Here is a 24814-nt window from a genome sequence, read left to right on the forward strand (position 1 = left end):
GAATATTATGTTGCACACATCTGACTCCTGTTGAGATTCTTTGGAGAATGTTGATTACTTTTGTTTTTTAGCAGGTAGTCAACACCATTAGGTTTGGAGTGGGCAGTCTGGCCCACATTCTTTGGGCTTTGAGTCCAATGTGAGTTCAGTTTTCAACACTTTTGCTATGTTATTTGGGTCTTCCCTGCACATGTGCCACTCAGGGATTCATCTGGGGCTTGGCTAGGCCTCAAAGCCTTTGATACACTTTGGGTCTGTTCCACACACATGCACCTCAGACTTGTATTGATTCAGGCATAGAACTGGGGAATCCATTTCTTTAACTCTCTGTTCTCTGGTATCACTTGCTATTGAGATGATCATGATTTTCACCTTTCATTCTATTAATGTAGTATATCATGTTTGTTGATTTACGTATGTTGAACCATCTTTGTATCCCAGGGATAAATCCCACTTGGTCATAGTGACTGGTCCAGTTAATGTGCTATTGAATTCAGTTTGCTAATGTTTTGTTGATAGTCTTTGTGTCTACATTCATTAGGGATATTGGTTTGTAGTTTTCTTTTCTTGTAGTGATCTCCTCCAACTTTGGTATCAGGGTAAGGCTGGCCTCATAAAGTGAGTTTTGGAGTGTTCTCTCCTCTTAAATTTTTTGGGAAGAGTTAGAGAACAATTGACATTAATTATTCTTATTCTTATTCTTTAAATGTTGGCTAGATTTCACCAGGCAAAGCCCCTGGCCCTGAGCTTTTATATGTTGGGAGGCTTTTTTTATTCTGATTCAATCCCCTTACTTGTTATTGGTCTGTTCAGATTTTGTATTTCTTCATGATTTAGTCTTGGTAGGTTGTATGTTTTTAGAGCTTTATCCATTTCTTCTAGGTTAGTCTCTTATGATCTTTTCTGTGATATCAGTTGTAATGTCTCTTCTTTCAATTATGATTATATTGATTTTCATCTTATCTCTTTTTCACTTAATTGAGCAAAACGGTGTGTCAATTTTGTTTATCTTTTCAAAAAAACCAGCTCATAATTTTGTTGATTTTTTTCTGTTGTTTTTCTGGTCTTAATTTCATTTATTTCTGCTCTGCTCTTTGTTATTTCCTTTCTTCTGCTGGCTTTGGGTTTAGTTTTTCCTTCTTTTTTTAGTTCCTTGAGGTGTAAAGTTACATTCTTTGAGATCTTTCTTTTTCTTAACATAGGCATTTATCACTACAAATGTCTCTTTTATTTTTATTTATTTATTTTTTTGGGGGAGAGAGAGCACACATTTGAGTGGTGGGGGTTGGGGTAGGGGCAGAGGGAGAGGGGGAGAGAGAGAGAATCTTAAGCAGGCTCTGATGTGGAGCTTGATCCCATGACCTAAGCTGAAATCAGGAGTTGGACTGACTGAGCCACCAAGGTACCCCAAAACTTCTCTATTAAAATTGCTTTTGCTACATGGCATAAGTTTTGGGATGTTGTATTTCCATTTTTATTTTTTTGTTTCATTTGTGTTTTTAAAATTTTCCTTCTGATTTCTTCTTTGACTCACTGGTTGCTCAGGAGTATGTTGTTTAATTTCCATATATTTGTGAATTTTCCAGTTTTCCTCCTATTATTGATTTCCAGTTTCATACCATTGTGGCCAGAGAAGATACTTTGGTATGATTTCAATCTTCTTAAGATTTCATTTCATTTCTTTCTTTCTCTTTCTTTCTTTCTTTCTTTCTTTCTTTCTTTCTTTCTTTCTTTCTTTCTTTCTTTCTTTCTTTCTCTTTCATTTATTTATAAAAAGATTTTATTTATTTATTCATGAGAAACAGAAAGAGAGAGAGAGAGAGAGAGAGAGGTGGAGACACAGGCAGAGGGAGAAGCAGGCCCCATGCAGGGAGCCCAATGTGGGACTTGATCCCAGGACTCTAGGATCATGCCCTGGGCTGAAGGCAGGCACCAAACCGCTGAGCTGTCCAGGGATGCCCAGATTTCATTTATTCTCAGTTTCAATCTTACTAGACTTATTTTGTGACATATAATATGATCTACCCTGGGGAATGTTCTGTGTATGCTTGAGAAGAATGTATATTCTGCTACTATTGGATGGAATGTTCTGTATATATCTGTTAGATCCGTTTGGTCCAAAGTGAAGTTCAAATCTAACATCTCCCTATTGATTTTCTCCTAGATTATCTATCCAGTATTGAAATGTGGGTATTAAGGTCCCCTATTATTATTGTATTATTGTCTATTTTTCCCTTCAGATCTGTTAATATTTGCTGAATATACTTAGGTGTTCTGATAATGGGTACATATATATTTATGATTGTTACATCTTTTTGATGAATTGATCTTTTTATCATTATTTAATGACTTTGTTCTTTCTTGTTACAGTTCTTGGCTTAAGACCTATTTTGTCTGATAGAAATACAGCAACCCCTTCAGTCTTTTGGTTTCTACTTGCAGGGAATATCTATTTTCATCCCTTTACTTTGAGTCTGTGTGCAGCTGAAGTGAATCTTTCATAGGCAATCTATAGTTGGGTCTTATTTTTTAAATCCAGGGATGGCTATTTTAATTCACCCTAGATGGTCTGGCTCTTCCAGTATTGCTACCTCTCCTTCTTGCACCACACTTCCTTTATTGAGAAAGCTTTGAGTCCTCTTGGGGCTGGGTAGTAAATTTTGTGCCACACCCAATTCTCTGCTGTTTCTTCTAAAGAATCTGTGACTCAAAATTGGACATAGACTCTAGATCCTCTTCCCCTTGGGATAAATTCCAGGACTTTCTAAGGCAGCCGTTATCAGCATGTATATGTGTGTGCATGTGCACACACATGTGTTTATTGTCAGTGTCTAGTTTTCTAATAATTAACCTTCATATCATCTAGGTTAAAGGAGACTCAGAGGTCTTCATGTAATAGGGTACCCCTCCAGTTCCTGGGGTGGGCATGCAGGAGCGGCCTGAGTATGATCTTGTGACACATAGTTGTTATAGGGATTGTATCATGTAGAATTTTATTTTTCATTTTCTCCACTCTCTTGCTTGTAAATGGTCCTTTTGGCCTGGTTTGCTTACTTACTTCTGTTTGAGCAGATTCTGATCTTCCAGAGGATATGGAATTGTTATTACACTGATGTTTTAGGATCCATGTGGGTAATGGTGCTCTGAATATATAGCCCATTGTAGAAGTGACAGTTTGAGTTAGGAAGTGAGTAGACCTCTGTTAGCATTCTCCTATAACCCAGAAACTCCCATGAGCTGTGATGGAAAGAGTAGTGTGGGGATGGTTACACACCCAGAGAGAAGCCATTTCAACTCCCTTGGTGAGTGGCCTTTGCTGGCTCCTCTGCCATTGGCTACTCCTCAAGATGAGGTTTCTGTTCAGGAAGGAGGGAACAGGTATAGAAGAATTTCCCTTTTTATTGTTCCGGATCTGTTAGCTCAAAGAGGGGAGTATTTGTATGCTGGTCACAGGCCCAAGCAGATGGGAACTTTCTGAGGCACCTGTTTTCCAGCTGTTGGCACCCCCTATGGAGGCCAGAATGGATGTGAGTAGATATAAAAAATTCCACAAACTCTGTTTAGGATGTTAGTAAGTAGCCAAGTAGAATACTTGTTTAAACAAAACCAGTGCCCAGGGAAATTTATATATATGTCACATTTTGCCCAGTGTGCATGTATTAATCTTATAGTTGAAGGAGTGAATTGGTATTAACCTAATATGATGCTATATTCAGAGTTCCCTAGGCCTATTTTCCATTTGGAGTGAAATCGGGAAGATTAGGACATGAGCCTTGATCCTTTTTTTTTGTTGTTGTTGTTCTGTATCTTGTAAAAGACAAACTCCTTGTGTTTTGGGATGATATAATTTTCTTTTTGGGAGAAGAGTATGAGATTAGTATTCGTCTCTCACCTTTAAGTCCAGCTTTTGATTTAATTATCCCACAGAAGTAATCTCTTAGTAGGATGTTCTATCATAGCTTTAATGCCATTTCTCATTTTGCCTATGTGGACAGGGCCTGCGATTCCTCCAAGTGTTCAATTAGGGTGACTTACGAGAACAAAGTGGGGGAAGTGGCATTGGATATCATACCAAAGCCATTTGTGCTATCAAATAATGACGGCTCTTTTCTAGAAACACATAATTAGGTTTGGAATTCACGATAACATTCTCCTGTATTTAAAAACCCAGACCACAAACAGATAAAATATCAGAGGAAAGAAAATGCTTTTGATGTGTCAGAATTCATTTATTTTCCAACTTGTAATGCTTTGTCTTACGTATGTGAATGAGCACTTATCAAAACATAAGAAGGTTATTATTCAAATATTCCATTCTGAACATTTGTCCAAATTCAGCTTAATATGGTCTATTAACATGAAGAATGTTGAGAAAGGATCCCAAGTAGATTTTAGGAGGTGATTAGAAAACTAAATTAGGCTTTCTTCCTAAATATTTAAAAAATATTTACTTAAGTTATAGATGTAATACATGAACAGATACATCACGTAAAAAAGCAAACAGTACATTCTTAAATACTTAATAGCATTGGGTAGAAAATCCCTCTTCCGTAGGAAATTTGGGAATGTGTCTTTTCATGGCTAATACCCTTAATTTGGCACTTTTTTTTACAATAAAATAATTTTGCAGCTGCCCATTAAAATATATAATTTATTATTTAGGATTTGCTTTAAAATATCTTGCATTTGGCTTGCTCTCTTTAGTAGAAGGAGATTTATAATGCAGTTTTCTAAAGTGTAGCACTTCTTTTCTGCCTGTTAACTTGTCCAGGTTATACTTTACCTTGTTGAATCAATCATGGTGGGGCTTTATTGTTATTTCTACAGGTGTCTTATCTTCCCAGCTAAAGTGTGAGTTCCTTGAATGGTGTAAATATGTATCCTGTATTTTTTGTGTTCGATATTCCTTAAAGGGTATCATACACAGTAGGTGCTCGATAAATACGTTTCCTTATTGCAGTGCAGGTTAGCATTAGATTTGTTTAAATTTGCCACATGAGGACATGGCCCCAAATGTTAATCTTGGGAAGGGATGGTGGTATAAATCTTTGTTATCTCCTGATTTGCTTGTGATTTGGCAGTCTCTTAGGAAAGAATAAAGAAATCCTGGCTAATTAAAAGTGCTAATTTGCACCTTCAATTTCACATTATGAATATTTTATTTAGAATGCTTATCTGAGTATTTTTATTTGAATCAGGGGGTGAAAGATAAAGTGGCTATTCTTTGTTTCTCTCACCTGTCCCATTCTGCTTTATACACATATGGCCATTTATGCAGAATGGTTTCACCATTTTCCCTTTTCTGATGATAGGTACTGATTACTAGAGTAGAATGGGTAGCAGATTGGCTGAGTACAATACTGACTGGGTAGTTTATCCAGAGTCTGGACACTTCTCAGGTATTCCCAGACATTCATCTACTCATTCTTCCAACAAGCGTGTGTTGATTACCCATTAAGTGGCAGGATACTGTGCAGCCCCAGAACTACAGTGGGGACAAGACAAACATACCCTGGCCCCCTGGGACTTGTATTGTTGGACTCTGTCAAGATCCTAAATACTTCTAGGGAGGATGTGAACTACTTAAAGTCTGGTACTGTCAGAGGGAAAATGGACTTCTCCAGACTGATTCAGAGTCACTGTTTTACCCTTCACTTGACTTAGACTTAATTTGGGGTACATAAATACAAAATAAAGTTTACTTTTCCATTCTAGTGAGAAAAATGCTTTAATGTTATTTAAAAAATAGAAAATTACATATAAATTGTACACCTCACATGAGAATTTGTTGTGTGAAAGCTTCTTGGGAAGAATGATAGTCCCCTATAACTCTAAGTAACCTACAAAAAAAATATTGTTTTCCCTTTTTCCATGAAAATTAATACTGTGTTGAAGTGTTTTGTTTGACTTGTTTGAAACAGAAAAAAATGTGACCACAGTTTCAAGGACGATTCAATATAGCTTGGCAACAGTCCTTGATAGCTCTCCTGCTATGTTTTTTGGGTAACAAGGATGGAGAAAACAATGAAGATGAAATTTCCAGGAAATAACCCAATCAGGTGTTGCTTAATGGAGTCTACTGTCATTAAAATCCAATTCGATTCATTTGAAGAGTGAAATATCACAATTGCAACTACACCATAATGGCTTTTGGAAGATGGAATTTGTATAAGCTGGGTTAATCCCTTGATCACCAATTCAAATAAAAATAGATAAAACATGAAGAGGTTGGCAGAAGCAAAGGACTGGGAATAGTAATGCTGATGCCAGAAGGTGTCTTTCCTGCCAAAGGGAATTGGCATAGGGAAGAGTCTCTGAGCCCAGATCCTGGAAACCACAATCTGGTAGAGATGGAAGACAGATTGTCCATGTCCAGCCGGGGAGCTGGAGCTCTGCTGGCCCAGCCAGATCACAAGTGAACTGCCACTCTGACCTGTACGCATGGCCTTGTGTGCAAAAACTTGCATTTCTTTCCATTTAGGGTCTTGCTTTTTCTTAGCCTGCAAAAAGTTGAATGGCTTGTCATGAATAAGTTATATCTTTGGAAAACACAACAGAGACACAGCCTCTCTGAGGGAGAGCTACTACTCCCTGTTTGTAGAAGAGAGCATTACAATGTATAAGTAGAGAGCTGTTCAGTGAATTCCAGGTTTATGCCTGGAAATGGCACCCTGGAGATTTGAAGGAGATAAGAGCTACCAAAACGTATACTAGTAGACGTTCAGGGCATAACTTTGATGCAGGCTGGGTTAGTGATATTGGCTGGATTGCACTTAATTATGAGGCTGTTACCTTGGACTTGAAATTCTTTGACAATCCACAATAATCAGCCAAAATTGGGATGAAATTTGTTTCTTCTTGACAAATTCTTTTAAGCTATTACAAGTGAAATGGGATTTCAAAAGCACGTTTGTATTGTTCTTGATGACAAACTTTCAATTAACTCACATACAAAAAATTGCAAAGTATTTACAATTTTTAAAGGTATTTGTTAGAAAAGACCCTACAAGAATTTCTGCCAGGCCGTACTTGATGCCTGTACATCGTGTAGGATGCTTTTGACTGCAAGTTACAGAATGGTTTAAATATGGATATTTTGTCATCTTACATCGCGAAAAGATGTAAAACTCTGACAGAGGGTACCTTCAGGATTGGTTCCAAAATCAGCACCTCAAAAACATCATCCTTATATTCTAGTCTCATATTCTGGACACTTTGACTCAATGAACTTAGTACCTTCTCCTGGTCCAAGATGGCTGGTTCAGAGTTCTGGCATCAAAATGGACATAACCATGTCCAAGCAAAAGAATATTCCTCTTTTACATTGCTTTTTAGAATTGAGGAAACATTCTAGAGACCTCTCAGCAGACTTCCTGTCACATCTCATTGGCCAGGAGTGGATCATACTCTCTTCCTAAGTCAGTCAGTATCGAGGTGAATGGGATCACACTGACTGCATAGAGCTAGAGACCAATCAGGAATTATTCTTGGGTCAATTTGGGAAGAGGTGGACCTCAGAACAAAATCGTACACACACGGGATCCCTGGGTGGCGCAGCGGTTTGGCGCCTGCCTTTGGCCCAGGGCGCGATCCTGGAGACCCGGGATCGAATCCCACGTCGGGCTCCCAGTGCATGGAGCCTGCTTCTCCCTCTGCCTGTGTCTCTGCCTCTCTCTCTCTGTGTGTGACTATCATAAATAAATTAAAAAAAAATCGTACACACACATACATGCGTGCACGGCTATCCAAAAATAGCTAACCGCAGAAGCTCTCCAGGAGAAGATACTGAGACAAAGTTTGGAGTGCAAGATGTTGTCAGGGTTCAATTCCTGTGAAGGGAAGGGAGAAGCAGGACTAGGCAGGAGAAGAGGCTGAACTGTGATGCGAGCCTGAGAGCCTTGGCCAAACCAGGAGAGTGTTTCCCTGGAGCATCTTGCATGGGGTTGAAATGGCCAGGCTTCTATACCTACCAGATAGCTCAGCAGACGTGGGCTGCCAGGTGAGGCTGCTGTGCAGCTGAGCAAACCTGGAACCGTGCGCTACCCCGAGCTGGGGGGTCTGAGTGCTAGACCCATCTGTGCGCCGTGGCCACTGGTGCCCGTTACAGCCCAGCATGCACAACTGCAGAAGTGTGAAAAGTAACTATATTTTTAGAAAAAGGATTCTATTTTTTATTTTATTTTTTTTTAAAGATTATATTTATTTCTTCAGAGAGAGAGAGAGAGAGAGAGAGAGAGAGAGAGAGGCAGAGACACAGGCAGAGGGAGAAGCAGGCTCCATGCAGGGAGCCCGACATGGGACTCAATCCCAGGTCTCTGGGATCACACCCTGGACTGAAGGCGGCGCTAAACTGCTGAGCCACCTGGGCTGCCCCAGGATTCTATTTTGTAAAAAGGATTCTCTTCTGGCCACTAATCAGTACTGTTCCTCTTTGTTCCCAGCCTTAGTTGTCCTGAAGCTGCAGAGGTTTTGCTGGATATGGTCACCAGGTGTGGATCATGGATGTTTTAGAGCTCGAACAGCTCTTGGAGTTCACCTGTTCAGTCAGAGAACCCAGTAAGCTGGGTTAAAGAAGCTAAAACCCAGATGAGTTCTGGGACTGAACTTGTAACCTTGCTTGCAGTAGGTGTTTAATGAATTGAATTTGTTGAATTGAATTATTTCAGAATATGAATTGGGGATTAGAACCATGCTCTCCTGACTTCTAATCCATTGTTTTTTTTTTTGTCAGACCCATACTGCTGTGTGTGTGTGTGTGTGCATGAGTGTGAGCCCGCACAGGGGACAGAAACAGAGAGACTGAGAGAAATAATTCAGTTTCTGTCAGCCCAGAATTTTATGTTATCATATATACTTAAAAGAGAAGTCAGGCAAATCAGAATTATTTCATTTGAAAAATTGGAGACAGGACAGCCGGGTGGCTCAGCGGTTTAGTGCCGCCTTCAGCCGGGGCGTGGTCCTGGAGACCCGGGATCGAGTCTCACGTCAGGCTCCCTGTATGGAGCCTGCTTCTCTCCCTCTGCCTGTGTCTCTGCCTCTCTCTGTGTCTGTCATGAATAAATAAATAAAATCTTTAAAAAAAATAGAAAAAAAATTGGAGACAGCTTTATCCAATATTCAAATAGGTTTAGTTTATGGGCTGTATTTAGGTCATAACCTCAAATTTAGGTGGGACAGTGGTTTCTACCCAGCAGATTATTGCCACAGGGCAATATAAACCAAGTTGGCTTGATCCTTTGCTTTCTCAGGAAAAGCTGGAAAAAAAAAAAAAAAAAAGCTGAAGATCTGGATTTTTTTCAGGGGTATCTCTAAGATTTTTAATGCTGATTCAAAAGTTTTAGATTATTATGTTGGCCAACTTTGAACATGCTAGGTTGCTGACTCTAATCCAGTGGTTCACAACCAGGGACAATTTTGCCCCACCAGGAGACATGTGACAATATCTGGATTTATTTTTGTCCAGCACAATGGAGTAGGGAATGCTGCTGGCATCTAGAGGCCAGGGATGCTGTTCAACATCCTACATTGAACAAGACATTCCCCACAGCAAAGAATTATTTGGTCTAAAATGTTGATAGTGCTAAGGTTGAGAAACTGTTTAGTCGGTATGTTAAAGTCGAAAAACTGACTTTTAGAAAAAAAATTTTTTTAAAAAGACATATAGTACATCATTAGAGAAACTGACTCCTTTTCACTGGGATATCCTATTTGAAAGTTGGCAGGTGGGACTTGCCTAAGAACAGGGAAACAAAATCTCAGGGCTTATAAAATCAATGCTATTAAAGATGGTTACTAAGGTGCCAACTAAGCATATGAAAAGATGGTCAGCATCCCTAATTATCTCATAAATATGAATCAAAACCACAACTGACACCTCCTCACACCTGTCAGGATGGCTGCTACTTAAAAAAAAAAAAGTGTTGGCTGGGATATGAAGTTGGAACCCTTGTGTACTGTTGGTGGTACTAAAATGGTACAACTACTGTGGCAAATAGCGTGACAATTCCTCAAAAAATTAAAGTTGTAACTACTGTATGACCCAGCAATTCTACTGGGTATATATCCCAAAGAATTGAAAGAAGGGTTTTTTTTTTTTTAAGATTTATTTATTTATTCATTCAGAGAGAGCGAGAGAGAGACAGAGACACAGGCAGAAGGAGAAGCAGGCCCCATGCAGGAAGCCCCATGTGACTTGATCCCGGGTCTCCAGGATCACACCCCGGGCTGAAGGTGGCCCTAAACCGCTGGGCCACGGGGGCTGCCTGAAAGCAGGGTCTTAAAGAGAGATTTGCACAGCATATTCACAGCAGCATTATTCACAATACCCAAGAGGTGGAAGTAACCCAGGTGTCTACTTATGGATGAATGGTTAAAGGAAATATGGTCTATACCTACAATAAATACTACACAGCCTTAACAAGGAAGGAAAGCCTGCCACATGTTACCTCGTGGGTGAACCTTGAAGACCCTATGCTAAGTGAAATAAAGCAGTTAGAAAGACAAAAACAGTAAGATCCCACTTATATGAAGGTACCTAAAATAGCCAAATTCATAGATGTAGAAAGTAGAAGAATGGGTTTCCAGGGACTGGATGGATGGCTGGGAGGGAACTTTTGCTTAATGGTTTAGAGTTCCACTTCTGCAAGATGAAAAGGTTCTGGAGATTGTTTTACACCAATGTGAATATACCTAAGACTACTGAACTATATACCTAAAAAATGGTTAAGATGGTAGGTTTATAATATGTATTTTTAGCTGCAATAACAAAGGTGACTGAGCTGAAAAATAATCCACCGATAAAAAATTCTAATCTCATTGTATGTGACATTGGTTACACCAAGGTATTTTTCAAAACTCAACACAAAAACAAACAAAATGCATCATTTGTAGAGACTCAAATCACATCTTCCCTCTGCATTTCAAGAGAAACATCTAAAGCATGAGTCCTGTGGTTGAACAACACATGGTCAAATTACAAGGATTTTCAGGACTTCTAGCCTCCCAGACCTTTCAGAGTCCAGTGTTCTGAGACACTCATGTGATCAGATCACCCCAGAGTCTCTTGCTCTGAACAGCTGGTGGGATGAGTCCTTCCTTTCTGGTGGAAAGAAAAACTATCATTGTTGTGTATTCCTCACCACTCTATGGCAAGTGATACTAACTCTATGCTCTGAGGCTTTCAGAAGTTGGCTTTTGATATGAAAACCAAGATTTTAGAGTTCTAAACTCTCTTTCACTCTAAAAAAGTTTCTACTATGTGTCTAAAATACCTATTCAGAAGGACGTCTGGGTGGCTCAGTGGTTGAGTGTCTGCCTTCAGCTCAGGATTCCTGCAGGGACCCTACTTCTCTCTCTGCCTGTGTCTCCGCCTCTTTCTGTGTCTCTCATGAATAAATAAATAAAATCTTTAAAAAAATACCTATTCTGAAATCAAAAATCATTTTTTGCAGACGGTGAATTTAGAAGGCCATTCCTGTTGCCTGAGTGAGGAGAGAGGTAGGTGGGGCGTATTTCAAAATACCAACCCATACTCATGTTGTCTCCTTTGCCCTGCTGTGAGCTCCTTGAAGCAGGGTCTGTGTCTTCATTTGGTGCCACCAGGCTTGGCTGACACATGGCCCCATAGGAGCCACCAAGAAAACATTTGAATCAAGGAATAAATGAATGAGGGAGTGACTTGACCTCCTGGTTTCTTCCCACTATAAAACAGGGCTAACAATTCTTAGGGGTGGCCGCAGGCAAAATTGTGACCTAAACTAAGTTTTCCTCCATTCCCTTTGGGCGACCCATTTTCTTCCCCTATTAAGTTCCTCTCAGGAGATGCTCACTTGTGGTTGTGCCCCGCATTACACACTGGTCAGTGGGTTATCTTTCCAAAGGCTATTTGCTCCTTAAGCCTTATCTGCATCATGGAACGGAAGGGTTCTTTGTGAGAGGGATTTTCAGGTGCAGTTTGTCAGGAGGGATTCTCTGAGGCTGGCGCGCCCATTCTGGGCCCCCAGATGCGCTGAGTACATAATCTGCTTTGCTTACACTGAAGGCTGGCCCTGATAATCCCGGCTCCACCTGCATCACCAGGCTGTCAGGAGGATAAAGTGGGATGATAGATGGAGGAGCACTTTGAAAAGTTAAAAGCTCCTCACAAACGCAAATTGTTATTGTAATTAATCCACAGTGTCAGAGAGGCAGTCTTCTTGAAGGGTCCCATCCCCCAGGAGACAGGGTATTGAGGGGGCATTTGGAAGGAGGTACCATTTATTAGTTTCTTGTTTTTAGAGCAACGAAATTCCCCCCTCCCTCACCAGCATGCACTGAGTGAATAGGAGGAAAAGTTGTTTTTAAAATCAGCGTGGATTAGGGCCCCCCCCAAAGCCTCTAAAAACTGTAAACTTTGTTTTGTCATGTTCAGTGCCAAATGACAGGGAGCCAATAGCCGTATTTTTTCTCTCTTTCCCACATCTCTTTCTCTACCCTTTCAACCCCCCCTTAATTATTTTAGAACAAGTCTCAGCTTGGAGTTGATCTTCAACTTCTGGAAAGCTGAATTGGTTCCTACGTATTTGGCTTGGCTGAGTGAGAGGGAGGAGGGCTTGCTTCTGCAGGAAAAAGAGAGGGGTGCACGCTGGGGGGAATTTGGGGAGCTGGGGGGAAACAGGGGCCTTAGTTCAAGTTTGAGCGCTCTCTCCTTTGGCCTACACTTCTGTCTTCTGTTTGCAGGTCAGCCCCGCCTGGGTTGAAGCGGGGGCAGGTGGAGTCTGGAAGAGAGGGCTTGGGGCCTTTGGTCCTGGATCTGATTAGGGTTCTGACTGCTGGTCAGATTTCATTAAATATGGGGCCGAATGCTGGAAAATAAATCATGAAGCAAGCCAGAGGTGGCTGGTGGTGATTTGTTGTCTTAAAGGAAGGTAGCTGTTCCCACTGTTTTCAGGTGGGAAAGGGAAGGCCCTGCTGCCTTTCCTTCACCGGGCTCTTTTCATCCTTTTCTTGGGGGTGGCTTGAACATGCTGGAGTATTAGCTGGAGGCCATGTGTTGGCCGGAGCTCCTGGGGCCAGGTTGGGCAGCACAGGGAAAGCCTGGGGGTGGGCGGCGGTGGTGGTCACTGGGGTCCCATCATCTGGCCTCACAGACAGCAGGCTGGGGGAGTACCACTGGTCCTTGAGAGCAGCCCCAGCTCTGAAGGGCCTCTCCTGGCAGCTGCTCAGGGGCGTGGGCAGGCTTTGTTTCTGTGTGGGGCATAGGAAAAACTATCTTTAGAACCTTCAAGAGTTTTGCCAAATGTTCCCAGGATGTGACTTCTTTTCTCTTGCTCTTCTCCGTTTGAGTGAAAAGTCCTTTCTCCCTTGGTCTTCCCATCCAAATTCAACTCACCCTTCCAGGGCTTTTCTCAAATCCCATTTTCTCCCACACTTCAAGAACAGTCTTGCGTTTGCTTCATGAACACCCAGAAGCCCGTTTAGATCCACCACGTTATAGGCTCTTGCTTATCTTACTTAAATTCTGTATATGTTGACACTTGTGAATTTATTTTTCTCTTACCAGTTTATGATGTATGTCTTGAGCGTTGCTCTTGGACTGTAATGGTTCATTCTCGAAATGGTTTGTTTCTTTAGAACAAACGGCATGCCCAATTCCTTTTTTTTTTTTTTTAAATTTCATTTATTTATTCATGAGAGACACAGAGAGAGAGAGAGAGGCAGAGACACAGGCAGAGGGAGAAGCGGGCTCCATGCAGGGAGCCCGACGCGGGACCTGATCCCGGGTCTCCAGGACCACGACCCGGGCTAAAGCCGGCGCTAAACCGCTGAGCCATCCGGGCTGCCCCCCAATTCCTTTTGTATACTTTCCAGTGCCAGACTTTATACCGAACATTGTAAGCATTCTAAAACCCATTACTTTCTTTTTTCTTTTGCGAATATGGTTTTTGTGAAATGAAGAGTAGAAGTATTGAGAAGGAAGATGTACTCTCAAGAGCAGATGAGATCCTAGGGCAGTCTCTCCTGCATGGATGTGCCTTTACTTCCTCCTCCTGCACCAGTGGTAGGCATCAGGAATACACCAGCACACTCTTCTTGGTCGGACAGATCTTGTCAGGCACTGTAAGTCAGTAGGAGGAGGCTCAGTGCTCTGAAACATATGTGGGGAGCACGAAGGCTTTGCAGTTCTTACCCTTTATTTCTCTGTCTTCCTTGAAATGTTTGAAGTATCTAAGATGTGATGCAGTGGTGCAGTCAAAGGGCAGGAGGATGTCTTGGGCATGAGAGACAGCCCTTTAAAAGTTTGCCATACTGAGGGAATTGGACGGTCCTGCTCGGCTGGTGACCATGCAGGAAGGTGAATAAAATGGCACCTTGTCCCCATAGCATTCTAATACACAGGAGCCCAGGTCTCACATTCTTATTTCCTGGCCTATGTGTGACACCATTTAAGTAGATTTTACATTTTGGTGTTTTCCTGTAGGTACAATCTGAGATGTGACTTTTTCTCTACCCTCAGTTCACACTTGGATCTCTAAGATGTTCATAGAAAGAATTGTTTTAAGAAATTAATGTTAAAATACTACCAGTGTTCCCTTCCCTGGGTGTAATAGATGCTACTGGTGCCCGCTGAGATCCTTTTGAGTGCCAGTGGCCCAGCCTCACATCACTTGCTTCCTGGCTGATACCAGTGGCCTCCGCAAGATGCCCTCGGGCCACTGGAATTGAGTAGATACGGTGCCAAGAGCCAGAATGCCTGGGGGTTGACATCCAGTCTGAGGTGGCTGGTGGCAAGTGACTCACCGAGTGGGAGTAAGAAGGTCCCAGCAGCCTTGCCTAAGTGTGAGATGATTCGTGCTCCAGAACACCCCATGGATCAGGCCGAGGCTGAGACGTAGGGCCACACCCGAGCTCAGGTCTTGCCCTTGTCTCATTCTGCTTCCTCTACTTCCTTCTCGGCTTCTCCTGGGAACTCTTCATTGATATACAACTGGCCAGCGAGTCATGGTCTCAAGGTCTGATTTAAGGGACCTGGGGCACCTGATTTAAGGTGAGGGCAGGGCAGCAGAGGGCAACCGTGGTGGCAGCGAGAAGGGTATAGATGAGGGATAATCCCAACGGTGGTTAAAACAAGCTTCACTGGGTCTTGATCTGGTGGCACACAGCCTCTGTGTATACCACGGGGAGATATGGAGAAAATCGTCCAGCAAGGCTTGGTAGTTAGTCGTGCCAGGCTGGGGCTGCTAGTGGTTTAGAGAGGAACCTTCCAGATCAGGGCTGAGAATCTAGGTGGGCCGCAGTCAGTTCATGTAGGGCAAGTTAAATCACTTCTGGAAGACAAAGGGTTGTTGTAGTGGAGTTACTGTTTCTGGGATTGAAAGCTGGCATCAGCCGTGGAACCGTCGTGTTGGCCCCCATGGGCAGAGGGCAGATTTTGCCCGGTCCCTGACCTATTGCTCTCTCTGGGCTCTCTCTCCTCTGGTGAAGGGACTCCGCCTTTGAGAATGAATATTTTCTTCCTTTAAGGAAAATTTAGATTCACTGCTTTTCACATGGTCACAACATGGACATATTTCTGTGTGAATTAAAAGAAGACAAAGACGGGGTACCTGGCCGGCTCAGTAGGTACAGCATGTGACTCTTGATCTCGGGGTCATGAGTTCAAGCCCCTTGTCGGGCGTGGAGCCTGTTTTTTTTAAAAAGAAGAAGACAAAGACATATATTCATTTCCCAGAAATTCTAAGTTGAGATGAAAAAACTTATCTGTCTCGGCTGAGCAGTTTTTTCTCTCTCCTCCTTCCACCACCCTTTAAAAAAAAAATTTTTTTAACACTATCATATGAGTCAGAATGGGTGTATCACTTTTAATTATTGTTGATTACCATTCATGTTGGAACAGCTACCTTGTAACGCCATCTCCTATCAGGAAATAAATGCCGACTTAGTGACCTGCGTGAGATAGCTGGTGACCCATCCCACTGGGGAGATGGCAGGCAGCCGTCTGGCGCTTGTTGAATTAAGAAGTGTGACTACAGTAATTAGCAGTGAGTTTCCAGTCCAGGATAGAGTAGACTCGGGGCAGAGCGCAGTTGTCTTACAGGTTGACCTCCATGCAGGAGAAACGAGGGATTTGGGATTGGGGCCTGGTGGGGTGGGGAAGGGGTCACGAGAAAGAAGGTCAGTAGCAAAAACCAATTTGACATCCCCCAGCTCGTAATAGGATTTACCCTAGGCTTGCAGACCTTGGAGGTGTCGCCTGTGCAAAAGCTTGATAGTTCTGCAGCCCTGGAGTGTGTACTTGGGACCAGAGGAGTTAAGTCTTGACTGCTCTGCCTCTAGTATGTGCTTAATGGAACACAAACAAAAAGGAAGAGAGGCAGTGTTAAAATAGAACCAGGGCACAGATTGAAATGATACGTGATTACTAGCAGTTGTACAATTTATGGGAAAAATGTGCACACAGGTCTTTTAGGAAGTGTAAATAAAACGGATGGATTTACAGAGGGGGGAAGTATGCTTTACACACCCAGCTCCTATATCAACAAATGTTGCCCTCAAGGTAAAATTTTTAAAAAAGTTCTAAGCTTGTATTAGTCACACCCATTTATTTTTGGCATAATTTGTGCACTATTTGGAAGTTGGCAAGAGCAGGAATGTTAGGGCCAACATTTGGTCTTGCTTCAGGAGTTTCTATGAATATGAATGCCTGAAGTTTACATAGGCTTATGCCATCTCCATAGCAACGCATGTTTGTTGTGAAAATCTAGCCTTTTAAAGTCAAGAATCTGTACGTTAACCTCATATTCAACACTCTATCTAATTCTGGTATTTCAAAAACAGTTTTAGGACTGTTGCATGTTCAATATTGGATCAGATTGGATTGGAGGGTGAGTTAATAGGTGTCCTTGGAAACACACACATACCTGCTCGAACACAGTCACACTCACTGGGAGGGGAGGCCCTTGCTCAGGACAGTTAACCTGAGCATGGCCCCACATGGAGCCAGGTGAGAAGAGCTTCAGCTCCTGGGGCAGCCCCCGGGGGATCTGAGAGTCCAGTTTGAAGCACCAAAAGAGAAATGGTTAGGAGATTGTGGCTTTTTCCCCCTGGGTGTTTAGAACTTGGAGGAGCCGTTGGGTGCGCCCATCAGGCTGGCTCTGGCCCTTGGGAGCCTGGAGAGTAGAATGGGAGCTGCGTGGGTGCTGGCACAACCCCCAAATCTGCATGTCAGCCTGAGGCGCGGGGACTCACCTCCGCAGCCCCGCTCTGCTGGGTCTTTGTGCGGCTGCCCACGGTGCTTTCCCCTAATGGGATTCCTGGTGGCATTCCAGTCAGATACTGGTCTTGGTTGGGAACGTAGGTGTATCTACTGGTTCCCTCAGTGTGAAGAGCTGGCTTTTGGCAAACTTGCGGTGTCCCTTACATCCCCAGCCTCCGGGTTCTGATGTCTTGCTTCTTTTTGGTCAGGCCCTTTCCTCTTCTCAGTGCTCCCCAAGGCTCCTCAAGCTCTCCCCACCCCAGCCTGGCTTCGGACGCCATAAGGCCTGCTCTTCTTTCTGCTGTGTGAGAGGGCGACGCTTTGGGAGAGAGCAGCGGGTTCGGAACGAGGACTGGCTTCCACATCATAACCTGGACCCGCTTCTTAATAGAGGCGCATCCGCAAACCGTTGGTGGCAACTCTTAAGTCCTCCGTTTTGCTGTAAAGAAGAGGAAAATACGTCCCACTGTGATGGAATAATGGATGTGAGAGAGCTCTGAAAAATTCTCAGCTCTAACTCCAATGCAGATCTGTTACTGCCAATCTAGCAAGGGATGGCAGATAGTTTTCCGTCTCGCGCCCCAACTTTGCTTGATGGGTGGTAGCTGCTTGAGGTCCACGCTGAGGAGTCGGAGATGCTCTCCCAGGGACAGTGACTGTGCTCAGATTGATCCGTGGGGTCGGCCACTGGCGCCGGGAGGCGGGCCGGGCGCCCTCCGTGTCAGCTGTTGGCCTTCCTGGGTCCATTCCTTCTCAAGAGGGATCGACAATATGAGATAAGGGGATAAAGCTTCATGGCAAAATGTCAGATCTTGGTGCATTTGAGGAGGTTAGACCTCCTGATGCCCAGAATCAAGCACGTGTATAGTTCTGAGTCGGTCTGTGGCAGAGAATTCTCATGTTCTTTCCCAAGGCCACCCCCCTCGTTGCCTGGTTAGGGAGCTACTAGTATTTGAGGCTAGCATCGCATCTTCCCTCGCCCTTGCTCGTATTGTCTCTTTCATACATTTTGATGTTTGAGAAGATTCAGTTTAGCACCTGGCTCTTTGTCATCCCGTCTTGACCTCTAATGGTTTATTTTTACTGAGGTATAGTTGACATATAACATTATATTAGTTTCAGGTGCGCAACACAATGATTTGATACTTAGATATATTGCAAAGTGATCACCACAGTAAGTCTGATTAACTATACTGTTACTATACTGAGTTACAAAATCTTTTTTCTTGTGATAAGAACTTTTAAGATCTACTTTCTTACCAATTTTTAAATATGCAACACAGTATTATTAACTGTAGTCACTGTGCTGTACATTTCATGTGATTGCAAGTTTGTAAAGTCAAATGAACTGATCGTCTTTAACTTATGTACATATTTATCTGTGAAACTGTAAAATGTTTGAGGGAGGGGATTGTGTCCCACATTTTCCCTCCTCTTGATTCCTGGTCTAGTATAGGATACATAATAATTAGCTTAGCAAATTCTGAATTGATCATTACATTTTTTTCCCTGATTATACCTATACTACTAATTTTGGAAAATTTGAAAAGTAAAAGCATGAAGAATCCAGTAAAGATAGATCAGAACATTGTAACTAGAGGTGTCTACCACTACTATTCTATGTGTTTCCTGATAGGCTTTTTTCTATGCGCATATTTAGATAATAAATTTTAACACAGTGGAGAGTATATTCTCTACATAATTATGGAATCTGGTTTTTCCTATTCTACTACATTACGATTACTTCTCTGAATCTTTAAATGAGTCTTGACAAATGTTACAATGCTTGAATTTTAATTTTTAAAATTTAAACTATTTGTTAGTTTGTGGCTTAAATAGTAATACCCGTTCATTGTCAAAAGACCCTTGAAATATAAAAAAAGGGCAGCCCGGGTGGCTCAGCGGTTTAGCGCCGCCTTCAGCCCAGGGTGTAATCCTGGAGACCCAGGATCGAGTCCCACGTCGGGCTCCCTGCATGGAGCCTGCTTCTCCCTCTGCCTGTGTCTCTGCCTCTCTCTCTGTCTCTCAAGAATAAATAAACAAAATCTTAAAAAAAAAAAGAAATATAAGAAAAGACAGTGAAAAGTGAACACCCTTTTTCTCTGCATCTGCCTCATCCTCTCACTTCCCGTAACCTTTCCAAACAACCTCTTAGGTCTCCTTCCAGACAGTAATTTTACATCCATCGGCATATAAAGCATGTTTCATATTATTCATATAGTTTTCCAACATGATTTTTGGACTTATTATATCTTGGACATCTTTCATGTTACTGTGTTCAAATCCACCTCATTGTTTTAAACTGCTACAAGATATCCCATCTTATGGAAACCTCATTTTAGCCACACTCTTACTGATAGATATTGATGTGTCTTCCAATTTTTTGCTATCACAAACAATGCTGTATTGAACATCAGTGCGCATATATTTCTATGCACAAGTGTGAGTATTTACGTAGAATTAATTCCTGGAAATGGAAATTCTGGACTAAGGGAAACGCTCACATTTAAAATGTTGAAGGATATAGGAAAATCGCCCTTCAAAAAATGGTTGGTGATCCATTCACATCACACTAGTCAAACATAAGCCTTCAGGTTTCTCACTCCCTTATCAATAATGATGTCTAAAACAAACATATAAGCAAACAAACAGGAAGTTCATTATTATTGAGGCTGTACATTTATCGGCCACTTGTATTTCTTTTTCTACAAAATTCACTTCTGAACTTTGTACATTTTTTGGCCCATTGCTGGTAAATTTCTTATTGATATGTTCTGTGTCTTCAGACAGTAAGGAAAGTAGCTGCTTGCCGTAGGCAGTAGAAGAAATTGCATACATTTTTGTCTCTCACCTCAATTATGGTGTTTTTACTTACAGTCATTTAAAATGTTTATGTAATCAAATTTATTAATCTTTTCTTCAATTTAATCTTTTCTTCAATTATTTCATTTCATAGTAAGAAGTCTAAATTAAAAAAAAGTCTAAATTATTCCAGAATAATTTAGACGATTCACCTATCTTCCCTATTAGCAATTTTTAAAAGGTGTTTTTATTTTCATGCTAAAATCATGTTATTGTTATGTTAAAATAAACATTGTAATGTATGGGCCTAATTAAATTTTTTTTCAAACATTGAGCTAGTTGCTTTTTTTTTTTTTTTTTGAGCTAGTTGCTTTATACCATTTGTTGAATAATCTATTTTACCCTTCTGATTTGGAATGTCTCCTTTATGTTGTACTTGAATTCTTATGTATACTTTGGCCTCTGAATTTCCTAGTCTGTTCCATTGGTCTGTCTAGTCCTGCTTTTGAGCCATATTGTTTTAATTACTGTAGCTTTTACAATGTATTTTTATAATGGCGAAGTCTAGAGTATCTATACTACTCTTCCTTTGAAAACAAATTTCTTGGCTATTTTCATATAGACTATTTTTCCAGATGACTATGAATGAAGTCATTTTGTCAAATACCTCCCAACAAAATGAGAAACAAAATTCTTTTTGCAAGTTTGATTGGGATGACATTAAATTTATAGAATAAAATGGAGAAAATCAACATCTTTACACTACTAACACTTCTAATGCCAGAGGACAGTTTTTGTTTCCTTTTCTTTAAGTCTTATTTTGTGTTTTCAGAAGCAAACATCATTTTTAAAGGCAACATAATACTTTGAGATTTACCAGAGTTTATGTGATTATTCCCTTATTGCTGAACTATTGGATTCTTTCACATCTCTTACTAGATTCAGCACGCTGCAATGGACATCAGCGTGTTTTGCTTTTGGACCACATTTTGCTGATGTCCTTGGAATATATTTCCAGAAGCATGATCAAAGGATCTAGGCATTTTAAAGGCTCTTAGTAGCTGTTGGAAAATTGCTTTTCAGGGAGACTCAAATAGTCTATCCTCCTACCAGAGGTACAAGAGTACCTGTCTAGCTAAACCCTCACCAGCATTTCAAATGTTAACATTAATGGAAAGTTTGCTATGTTAATGGGATGAGGCATGTGGTGGATGGAACACAGTGCTTGTGGCACCTCTGCCTGTCTGTAAACCAGTCTTTTTCGTTTTTAAAGATTATATTTATTTGCTCATGAGAGACAGAGAGAGGCAGAGACACAGGTAGAGGGAGAAGCAGGCTCCCTGTGGGGAGCCAATGTGGGACTCGATCCCAGGACCCCTGGATCACACCCTGAGCCAAAGGCAGAGACGCTCAACCACCGAGCCACCCAGGCATCCCCCAATCTTTTCTCCCTTGCTGCATGGTTTTCCCTCAGTATACTCAGGAGGGAGTGTTCCCTCTTCACTAAGATCCACATTGAGCTGACTTTGGAGATGCTTAACTTTAGCAAATTCTTAGGAAATTTCAACTGTCTAATGACATGTAGAATAGTAGGTAAATTTTGAGAGGAATCTTTTCATTTTGCTATGATATGATTGTCTAATAGCAGTTAAGACAGATGAGAAAACTCCCACCCCCTGCAACACACACACACACGCACGCACGCACACACACACACACAATTGTAGCTGAGACCCTACAATTTGTGCTTAGTGATTTGGGGTTGAAGTGGCGAAAGGTGAGAGACAGTTTCCAAACTCCATGCCCCAAACAGGTCTTGGGAATAGAAGGATTCCTCTTGCTTTTCACTAGAAAATGTCATTTGGATTCTGAACCCAGATGTGTTCATTTTATCAAGCAAATGCCAAATCTACTAAGAAAGGTTGAGATGGACACCCGGACAACCCTCCTCGTTAATGCTTCTTTGCTTTGGGGTTGTTATTCACTCCTGTGTACTTTGGCAGGCGTTGAGCGTGGGAATTAGATACTTAAAATGCTCTCCTTCTATCTGAAAACCCCTTTTGCTGCCACCACCTTGCTGTTGAACCCCCTCCGTCAGGATTTTTTGCTGGGGTGGGTCATGCTTTTACAGGGCGGTTTCTTTCAGGGCAAGTCTATTAGGCTTGCAGGATGTTTTAATTGAGGTGGTGTAATTGTAGGGTGCTACAAGGGCCCTGGCAAGGGATACTTTATAAATCAGATTATTATGCTTAGTCGTGTTAATGGGCATTTATATGCCCTAAATCCTTCGTACGGCAATGGGATAATAGCCCTTAAGGCCATAGTTACTATTTTGGGTTGGGCCCACTTGTAAAACTGGATCTTTTTATTGTGAAGCTGTTTTTAGTTAGAGGAGTACATAAAACCCTTTGAACGACAGAATTTCAATTTTGTGGTTGCCATCTTATATAGTTTAAGTGGTAAAATAACTATATATATATTAAGCTTAGAACAAAACAGTTAAAATTGTGACCCCGAAGCAGGACTTCTTAATAATGGAGAACTACAAAAAACTTAGTGGAATTTGGCTGAAGGTACATCCTTTCCCCCTGATCGATAATAATTTTCAATGTTTGGGAGGCAGATTCTCTTTGTAATACTTGTTTGTCAGAGGTCGCAGTTCCCTGAGCAAGATTTGGATACCGTGGCAATGGCGTGGAGTCCACAGGCTATGTGGGTGGTGTTGGCAGTGTGAGTGCACTGGTGGGCATGGACAAGATCTTGCAAATGCATTTCCACCCCTAAACTTGAGGCAGACGGAATGCCTGCCCGGCCCAACAGGAAGTCCCCTGGCCACCCTGTTTGGTGGTTCCCAGCAAGCAAATTGGATGGACTGTGGGCAGCTGACCATGCTGGAATCATGGTGTGGCTGGAATGGGAGAAGACTAAATGGGTCATTTCCCATCAGACAGAGAGGATCCCATGCCGTAGTGAGATCCCCAACTGACTGGAAACACCCATGTCCACTTCAACCACTGATTCATTTTCTTCTAATCCTTTTTTCCTTTATTTGCATGGAGAGAGCTGTTCCTACCTGTGTCCTGTACATATGACTCATTTCTGAGGGAGGTGACTGGGAATATTAGATAAAGCTACTCTGGGGATGCAAACTTTGTCCCAGATACCTGAAGACTGAATAATCAGATGATGGGACAAATTGCTCATGGTCTTTCTTTCTTTCTCCCCTTCCCCCAGAATTGACTGATTAATCAAAAGAGAGTGTGAGCAGGAGGAGGGGCAGAGGGAGAGGGAGAGGCAATCCCAAGCAGACTCTGCGTGGAGCCCGACACAGGGCTTAATCCCAGGACCCTGAGACCATGACCTGAGCTGAACTCAAGTGACTGAGCCACCCAGGAACCTCTCTTATGAACTTCCTATATACTTAGCACAAGTACCTCTGGTGACTGTGGTCTCTTTTCTTTTCTCTTTTTTCCTTTGCCATCTGTTCTTCACCTAGTACTAAATTTGTTAGTCTGAAGGATTGGCCATCAACGATAGTGATTTCCATGCCACCAGTCACGCTGCCTCAATCTCCCACTGCACTTTATAACCCCAGGAGGGGAGCCTGAGTGGCCCAGTGGTTGAGTGTCTGCCTTCGGCTCAGGCTGTGATCCTGGAGACCTGGGATCAAGACCCACGTGGGGCTCCCCACAGGGAGCCTGCTTCTCCCTCTGCATGTGTCTCTGCCTCTCTCTCTCTCTGTGTCTCTCATGAATAAATAAATCTTTAAAAAAAAACCCAAAACCAAGGAGGCCTGTTCCATCTGCCCCCAATACTTCTCCTGTGTGTGACCCAGGCTCTTTGTCCTTTACCTTCGTACAGACGGTATCAGGCTTGCTTTCTTTGAAGCTTTCCCTCACCACTCCGGGTGCTGGCAGGCATTAGTTGTATCGGTCAGTTAGTGTTTATATCCCCCTGCAGGTATTGATAGAGCAAAGAGGCAGTATATATAGTGGTGTGGTGCCAGGAGTTGGACAGACCTGGTCTGTGTCCTGGTTCTGTCCCTTGTTGAGTGTGTAACCCTGGATATGATAACTTATACCTCTAAGCCTCAGCCTCTCATGGGAGACTAGAACCTACTCCACTAGGCAGTCATGAAGGTTAAACAAGATTCAAAGCCATTAAAAACTCTTATCGTGATGGCAGTGAATGGCAAGCATTCAAGAAGTGTTAGCTCTTATCATTGTTGCTGTAATTATTACTTTGCCAGACATATCATGTTCCAGACATCATCATAAGGCTCTCAAGACCTTTCTTGTATCCACCAGAGCACCTAGACATGCACCTACAGGTAGTGATCTTCAGGGGAGGTTGGGGATGGCCCCAGCCTCATCTCTTCCCAGTTTGACCCTTAGATTCCTAGAACAAGATTTTTGACAGCACAGAGGCCCTGCTGAACTTCTTGGCAAGTAAAAGATAACATGTTCTTTAGAAAGCGTATCAGGTGACTCTCCACTCATCGTAGCTTCCTGTGTTTGGGGGGACGGGTTGGGAGGAAGTGACTGTGGCAGAATAGATGAAGGCTTGCAGAGGTGGGAAGAACATCTGGAAGTCAGTTTCCCCTTTGCCTATCCTATAACTTGCTGTTTTTGGAGGCCACATGGTTTAGGGGGAAGAGAGTGATATTGGAGTCAGAAGGCCAGGCTTTGGGGATCCTAGCTTTGTCACTTACCAGTTATGTAAGTCTAGGAAGTTCACAGTCTTTGGGGACCTCAGGCTCCACATCTGTAAAGCTGGGCT

The 24814-nt window shown here is 42.3% G+C and overlaps 1 long non-coding RNA gene across 20 annotated transcripts in view; it reads left to right on the forward strand.

Annotated features, from left to right (window-relative positions):
* Positions 1-24814, forward strand: part of LOC119873701 — a 147364-nt gene that overhangs the window by 63950 nt on the left and 58600 nt on the right. For 18 of the 20 annotated variants that reach the window (XR_005366178.1, XR_005366166.1, XR_005366165.1 and 15 more), the window contains one exon: positions 11451-11496. The exons of the other annotated variants lie outside the window; for them this stretch is intronic. This is a non-coding gene — a long non-coding RNA (uncharacterized LOC119873701). The remainder of the gene's footprint in view (positions 1-11450; positions 11497-24814) is intronic. 20 annotated transcript variants of the gene reach the window in all.

Source organism: Canis lupus, chromosome 10 (genome assembly GCF_011100685.1).
Source record: "Canis lupus familiaris isolate Mischka breed German Shepherd chromosome 10, alternate assembly UU_Cfam_GSD_1.0, whole genome shotgun sequence".
In the NCBI taxonomy this organism is placed as follows: domain Eukaryota; kingdom Metazoa; phylum Chordata; class Mammalia; order Carnivora; family Canidae; genus Canis; species Canis lupus.